This window comes from Balaenoptera acutorostrata, chromosome 8, assembly GCF_949987535.1.
Source record: "Balaenoptera acutorostrata chromosome 8, mBalAcu1.1, whole genome shotgun sequence".
Taxonomy (NCBI): Eukaryota; Metazoa; Chordata; class Mammalia; order Artiodactyla; family Balaenopteridae; genus Balaenoptera; species Balaenoptera acutorostrata.
The window spans coordinates 75427494-75435194 of NC_080071.1; positions in this window are offsets into that span (position 1 = coordinate 75427494).

Sequence of the window (7701 nt, forward strand, 5' to 3'; positions counted from 1 at the left end):
CACCATTATCTTAGGACGATGGAATAACACATGCGAGGGCTTGGTGCATGCCTAGGGCGTAACAGACAATCATACACGCTAGTTCCGTTCTTCTTCCTTGCCCCGCACCGAGCAAACACTTATGCCTCTGTAATGGGTCGGCGCTAGGTGCTGGGGTGACGGGCACACCAGGAAGCACAGGGCACCATTTCTGCCTGCTCGGAGGCCACAGTGGCTCCCCCAGCTCAACTCCTCATAATTCAAAGTGGAAAGTAGTGAGGGTTACATTTCAAACCATTCATTTCTTTTTGACTACTAGGTGGCAGGCATTTTTCCAGAGTCTGGAGGTAGAGTAGTGACCAGGCATTGCAAAGAGTTGTGGTGATCAGAGGGGCTTCAAAGAGGACGTTGCATTTACTTTTAGCTTTAAAGGAACTGTTACTTAAAGGTAGGGGCATATCAGTCTCCCTGGTCCTGAACTTTACCCTCCTTCCTTCCTCCCCCTGGGAGAGCCTGCAAAATTCCCCAGACTGAGAACCTGGGCCTTAATTAGTTACAGTTACTCCTGGAGTGTCTTAGATCATGTGTGCTGGGGTGGAAGGCATCTTGAGAAGTGAGCCTTAAAAGATTTCTCCAGGTGTGGTAAGGCAGGTGTAAGGGGGCAAAAGCACAGGACAGTGACCACTGCAGGCTGACTGAAAGCTGGGGACATGGAAGGGAGAGGTGGGAGCACAAAACACTAGAAAACTGGGTTGAGGCCATATTGCTAAACCAAGCCATGTGAATTTAATGCTGCAGATACTGGCTTTGAGCAGGGGGCAGACCCAATTCAGAGCTGGGCTTCCAAAGCCTTTGTCTGATAACCTAAGTAAGGTGGACAGGGGCTGGAGGTGCCCACGATGGACCACGTGTTGGGACTCAAGCGCCCAAATTTGGGTGATGGCTGAGCACTCACGAGGACCAGACCTTGATGTTGCAAGAATGATACATGGTACAATAACATCAGTGAACATTTAGTAAGTACCTGTGATGAACTTGGCACTATGTCCTTTACTTGGGTAATTGTGGTTAATCCTTAGTAAATAGCTCGGTGCAAACTATCAGTCCTTTTTGCAGAGACGAGTCTAAGCCCCTCACCCCCTACACCTGCCCCACCACACTTGGAGATGACCAGAAAGAGGATGGGCATTTAGGTTTGGAACTCCAGGGGGAAGCTGGGATGGACATTTCTCTTTGGGAGTAATGAGTGATATCAGGTGATTGCTGAAGTCAGGGGAAGCAGTGAATGTGAGGGACAGCAGCAGAGGGGGAAGCATCTAGGGATGCGAGAAGAGAACCAGAAGACACTGTCACAGGGAAGGCGAAGAAGAAAGAAGGCTCTGCCCGGAGGTTAAGTGACAAGGACTGAACATTGACAAATGCGTTTGAGGTTCAAGGGGTCAGAGCCAAATTAGGATGGAATGGTGAGGGCAGAGGCTCAGTGGGGTGGCCTGAGAATAGATGGGAAGTGAAAGTAGAGGCAGCAAGGAGGACACTTTCTTTGTTTTAATAAAATAATACTTTTAAAATTAAAATAGTATTACCTTCTCATCATAGACGGTCAGAAAATATCTTTTTATACAAATGTGATTTTTTTAAAGTTTTATTTATTTTTGGCTGAGTTGGGTCTTCGTTGCTGCACGTGGGCTTTCTCTAGTTGCGGCAAGTAGGGGCTGCGCTTCATTGCGGCACGCAGGCTTCTCATTGCAGTGGCTTCTTTTGTTGCGGAGCACGGGCTCTAGGCGTGCAGGCTTCAGTAGTTGCAGCACGCGGGCTCAATAGTTGCGACACGCAGTCCCTACAGCACAGGGGCTTCAGTAGTTGCCGCACGTGGGCTCAGCAGTTGTGGTGCACGGGCTTAGTTGCTCTGCGGCATGTGGGATCTTCCCAGACCAGGGATTGAACCCGTGTCCCCTGCATTGGCAGGTGGATTCTTTTTTTTTTTTTTTTTAGCAGGTGGATTCTTAACCACTGCGCCACCAGGGAAGTCCCCAGAACATATTTTTAAAGTATAAAAAAAATAAAATAAGTGATACCCCATGAACCCATCAATTGAAGATCATCACTGATAGCATTTTAGATATTTTTATGCATTTTTGCTTATAGCAGTCATATCAATTACACAAAATTTATACTGCTTTTCCTCCCACTTTAGATTAAAATGTAAAATTTACCCACAGTACTAGTTTGGGTGCTTTTGGCTGAAAGTATCAAAAAACCCAACTAAAAGTGGCGTAAACAATAAGGACAATTTTTATCTCACATAACAAGAAGTCCAGGGGCCAATCCAGACTGGTTAATTTAGGGGCTCAGTTATGTCTTCAAGGACACTAGTTCCATCCCCACTTTTGCTCTGCCATCTTTAGCTGTTGGAATAGCCTCTTAGGCTGCTTACTCACAGTCCTAAAATGCCTGCCATAGTTCCAGGCATCACAGGCAAATGACAGCATCCTGGAGCAAGAAAAGAGCACAGCCCTGTATATCCCGTTTTTTTGTTTGTTTGTTTTTTAAATAAATTTATTTATTTATTTATTTTTGGCTGCGTTGGGTCTTCCTTGCTGTGCGCGGGCTTTTCTCTAGTTGCGGTGAGCGGGGACTACTCTTCGTTGTGGTGTGCGGGCTTCTCATTGCGGTGGCTTCTCTTGTTGCAGAGCAAGGGCTCTAGCCACGCAGACTCAGTAGTTGTGGCATGCGGGCTTCAGTAGTTGTGGTGCACGGGCTCAGTAGTTGTGGCACATGGGCTTAGTTGCTCCGCGGCATGTGGGATCTTCCCGGACCAGGGCTCGAACCTGTATCCCCTGCATTGGCAGGCAGATTCTTAACCACTGCGCCACCAGGGAAGTCCCTATACCCCGTTTAGACAACTAGGAAAGGCCTATTTAGAAGGCCTCCAGCCTATTTCCCTCCCCATCTCAACCTGGAGCAAATCACCGTGTGACCTGGAGCAACTGACTTGATCTCTTGGTGCCTTGGTGTTCTTTGCCAATGGGAATTATACCCGTGTTTGATTCATAAGGTTGTCATGAGAACTGACAATCTGTGTAAAGCACTTAGAACAATGCCTGGCACATGATTTGTGCTCTATAAATATTTGCTATTATTATCTGATGTCAAGAATTGCGTCATATTCCTCGGTCTAACCAATCATTTGGCAGGGCAATGAGAGCGCCAGTTGGCTTGGACCAATCAGGATCCCCCCACCAGGGCTGGGGAGGGGCTCACTTGGAAGCTATGACTGTTCATACGCAAAACGGGTTAGCAAGGAAAAAAGGGAGAGTTGGAGAATGGGTATTAATCATCCAACAGGATCTGCCACACCTGTATTTTTTTTTAAATTTATTGAATGCTTAGTTGTACCAGGCACTATGTCAAGCATTTATTATTTATGTATTTATTTATTTATTGGCCTCGCTGGCTTGCGGGATCTCCTCCCCCCACACACACCTGGGATTGAACCCATGCGCCCTGCAGTGGAAGCGCAGAGTCTTAACCACTGGACCACCAGGGAAGTCCCCTGTATTGTTTTTTAAAAACAATGTTTATCGACATATGAACACTGTTCTATATGTGTGTATTCTGTTTTGTTTTTTTTAAATTTTTATTCTGAAGTCATTTCAGGCTTACAAAATACTTGCAAAAAAGTACAAGGAGGTCCCATACACCTGACACCTAGCTTCCCCAAATGTTCACTTCTTACTTTTAACTACAGTGTTAGTATCAAAACCAGGAAATTAACATTGATACAATTCTAAAAATCCCTTTACAGTCTTTACTCAAATTTTACCAGTTGTCCCCCAGCATCCTTTTTCTGGTCCAGGATCCAATCCAGGATCATGCAATACATTGGGTTTTAACTATAAATACCATTTTAAAGCTGCACAGATGTTCACAGAACCTTAACTCTTCCCTTACTGCCGGACCTGTTGGCTGTTTACAACCTCACCATTGTGTACATTTCAAATGATATATTTGGGGCAGATCTTTTGGGCAGGTGGCTAAAAAGGAATTACTGAGTCAAAGGATATGAATATTTTTAAAGCCTTGATGCATATTGGGAATTGCTTTATAGAAAACTGTACCAGTTGATACCTCCAGAAGTAATGTATAAATACTCATCTTCCCATATTCTTAGAAGCCTTCAGAATTGTATTATTGTCTTTAATCTCTGCTATTTTGATAGATGAAAATCTTGTCTCATTGTTTAGCTTGCATTTCCTTGATTCTTTTGAGGTTTAACATTTTTTCGTGTATATATTAGCCATTTATCCCTTTATTAATTGGGGGTCTGTGTTTTCTCATTTATTTAAGGTCTTTATATATTAAGTAGATTAACTTTTTGACAAATTTGAGACAAGTATTTTCCACAAAAATTTTTTTTTTGGCTTTTTCTTTTGTTCATATTATCTCATAACATAAAGGTTAAATTTTTTTTTAAGGAACCAGAAGAGTAATTCTTTCCCTTGTTAAGTCTTCAGTTGCTTTTTGTCTGAGTTTAAGAGTAACATATGCCTATCAAAGAAAATTAGAAAAACACATATTGCTTTTAGCCCTAGAAAGTCTTCCACTGTCCAGAGACTGGACATGTATTTAATTTTCTTCTAATTTGCTATGTTTTAATTTTATGTCCTTAGCACTTTAATTCACCTGGAATTTATTTTGGTGTATTCTGTGAAGCATGGGTCTAAATTGCTCTTTTCCAAATAGCTAATCAGTTATCTAAGCACCTTGCTTTCAGCACCATTAATAACTAATCTTTCTGCTTCCCACTGTCAGTGTTAGCTATTGTTGCAATAATGCCACATAACAAGCAAATCCAAAACTGAGAGGCATACAACAACAAGCATGTACTTCTCATTCGTGCCCCTGTGGGCAGGCTAAGTTTCAGCTCATCTAGGCTGGGCTGGCTTCCAAGCTGTGAGTGGGATCAGGTCACTTCCATGTGTCTTTCACTCTCCTTAAACAAGCAACTAACTACCCGAGGGATGTTCTCATGGTGAAAGGCATGGCTACAGAGACCAAGTTCAACTGTAATAGCACATTTAAGACCTCTGCTTGTATCATTCCATTGGCCAAAGCAAGTCACAAGGTCAAGCCCAACATCAGTGGTGCGGGAGAAATATTTCATCTCCATGGAGATGGTGCATAGTCACATGGTGAAGGGTGTGTTTTCAGGGAGAGATGAAGAATTGAGAACCGAAATGCAATCAATCTACCACACCTGCGGAAACAGTCTTTCAGGAAACTAGGTTGTGTTAAGATAAAGGCAGAACAGAATCTAGATAGGGACCCAAGGTCAAGAGAAGTTTGTTCTGTTTTAATTTATTTATTTTATTTTTGGCTGCGTTGGGTCTTCGTTGTTGTGTGTGGGCTTTCTCTAGTTGCGGCGAGCGGGGGCTACTCTTTGTTGCGGTGCACGGGCTTCTCATTGCGGTGGCTTCTCTTGTTGCGGAGCACGGGCTCTAGGTGCGCGGGCTTCAGTAGCTGTGGCACGTGAGCACAGTTGTGGCTCGCGGGCTCTAGAGCGCAGGCTCAGTAGTTGTGGCACAGGCGTCTAGCTACTCCGTGGCATGTGGGATTTTCCCGGACCAGGGCTTGAACCCTTGTCCCCTGTGTTGGCAGGCAGATTCTTAACCACTGCACCACGAGGGAAGCCCCAAGAGAAGTTTTTTAGGCAAGGAGATACTCGAGTTTGCTTATATAGAGTGAGAAAAGGGGTAGAGGGGTGGGTGGGCACAGAAATTATTTGCCCTAAAAAGCATATTGGTTGAAAGCAAAGGAATTGGAGCTGGGCCTGAGGTTTCCAATAACAACTGTGGATAATGAGAGGAGATCTCAGCAAAGTAAAAGATCTGCCAAACAGAGGCAGACTTTAACCTTGACAGTGCCCCCCAAGCCAAATGTCTGCAAGCAATGAGGTATTATCAGGTATAAAGTGTAGGAGGGGGTGAATAATGAAGCATCAGTCTGGCTGGGGCAGAAGATTCTCATGGGAGAGGAGGTGAAACCAAAGCAGATTTGGAGCAGATTCGTTCTGGAAGTCTTCCAGAACAGGCTGGGGGAGGGGAGGGTGGCTTCCTAGCCCTGCATGAGTCCCCCAAAACACCCACTCTCACTCCTTATCCCCAGCCTTGTCCAGCTCCCTGCATTTCCTAAAATGTATCTTGGATGATTAGCTGTAATCTTGTAAATGTGTGTGTAGCATGAGATTAGATTTAGGATTCAGTCATCTCTGTATCTCTGCAGGCTCATGCTTGAGCCTGCATTTCCTGTTTCAGATGACAGGGACTGTGTTTTAATTTCTCAATATAATGCCTGGCACAGCCTTACCTGCAGAAAAGTGTGTTCACAGTGACTTTTGATGAGGCTCTGTAATTCTTCACTTTGCATGTATAGACATGGATTTAGAGACATGCAAGCTCCCTTGGCCCGGAAGGGCCTTCTACAAACTAGCTTGTCAGTCTTCTCACTCCCGCCTCTTTTGCGGCATACACAGGGGTTTAATTCAATTCTATCTGATTTTTGTTTATTGAGAGACTTTTATGTGCCAGACACTGAGAAGAAGCTGAATTGTGGGTAAGGAGACAGGGAGGGAGCAGGCTATAGCTCCAGCCTTTAAGATGTATCCACATAAGAGAAACTTCATGTCTGGGGTTACTGAATGAAACCCAGGATTAGGTGTTGGGATTATAATTCAGTTTGGGGATAATTTAACCCATCTCTTGGCTTTTTTGGGGCGGGGGGAGGAATGAGGCCTCCAGTTCACTGTGTGTAATGATCCTATACCTCTATACTCTCCACACTGGGGACTCAGTCTTTAGATTCAGCTATCTAATAAGGGTACATCAGAGGGAGAGAAAAAGTGTGGTTTGGGGGTCAGGTTATCTAGCCTCTCTCAGGCCAGAGCACAGGCTGAAGCCCAAAAAGCAAGAGAAGAAAACAAGAGCAGTGCCTCCCCTGCTTCCCTCCCCAACTATCTCCCCGCTGGGGAGATAGCTACCTTCACTGTTTGCAGATTTCTTTCCCTCCCTGTGCTGGGCTAGGGCTAGAGCTGGAGCCAGAAAGAGCCCAACCCTAGCTCCGGTTTGCCCAAATCTGTAGATGTCACCACACCTGTCTTTACAATTCCTTCCAGCCCACTGACCTTAACAACTTCTAGAACTCATTGGGAAGGCAGCATGGTGTGGAGGGGTGGTGGTTAATGATGTGGAAACCCCACTGGTCTTGGGATACCTTGGGTCCTAGTCCTGCCTCTGTCATCCATTGCTGTATAATCTTGGTCGAATCACTCCCTCAGCCTCTGTGGCCTCTTCTTATCCTTCAGGGCATGGCTTACATGTCACCTGCTCAGGGGGACCCTCCCCCATCTAAATTGGCCCTCTCTGTCCTCCATATCATTGCCCCTTCGATTTCTTTATAGCACCACAATTTGTAATCACACACAGGTAGCTATGTATGTGTATATATACACGTATATGTAAGTATAGATAAATACATATATAATTATATTTGTTTGCTTATTTGGTTTGTTTCTCTGCTGGATTCTAGATTGTAGGCTCCAGGAATGAAGAGATTGTGTGTCTTTGACCCTTGCATTCTCAGAGCCTGGCACAGTGCCTGGCACAAAGGAGGACACAGAAAAGTAATTTAGTGAATGAATAAAAAGAATGAATGGCAGCTGACCCA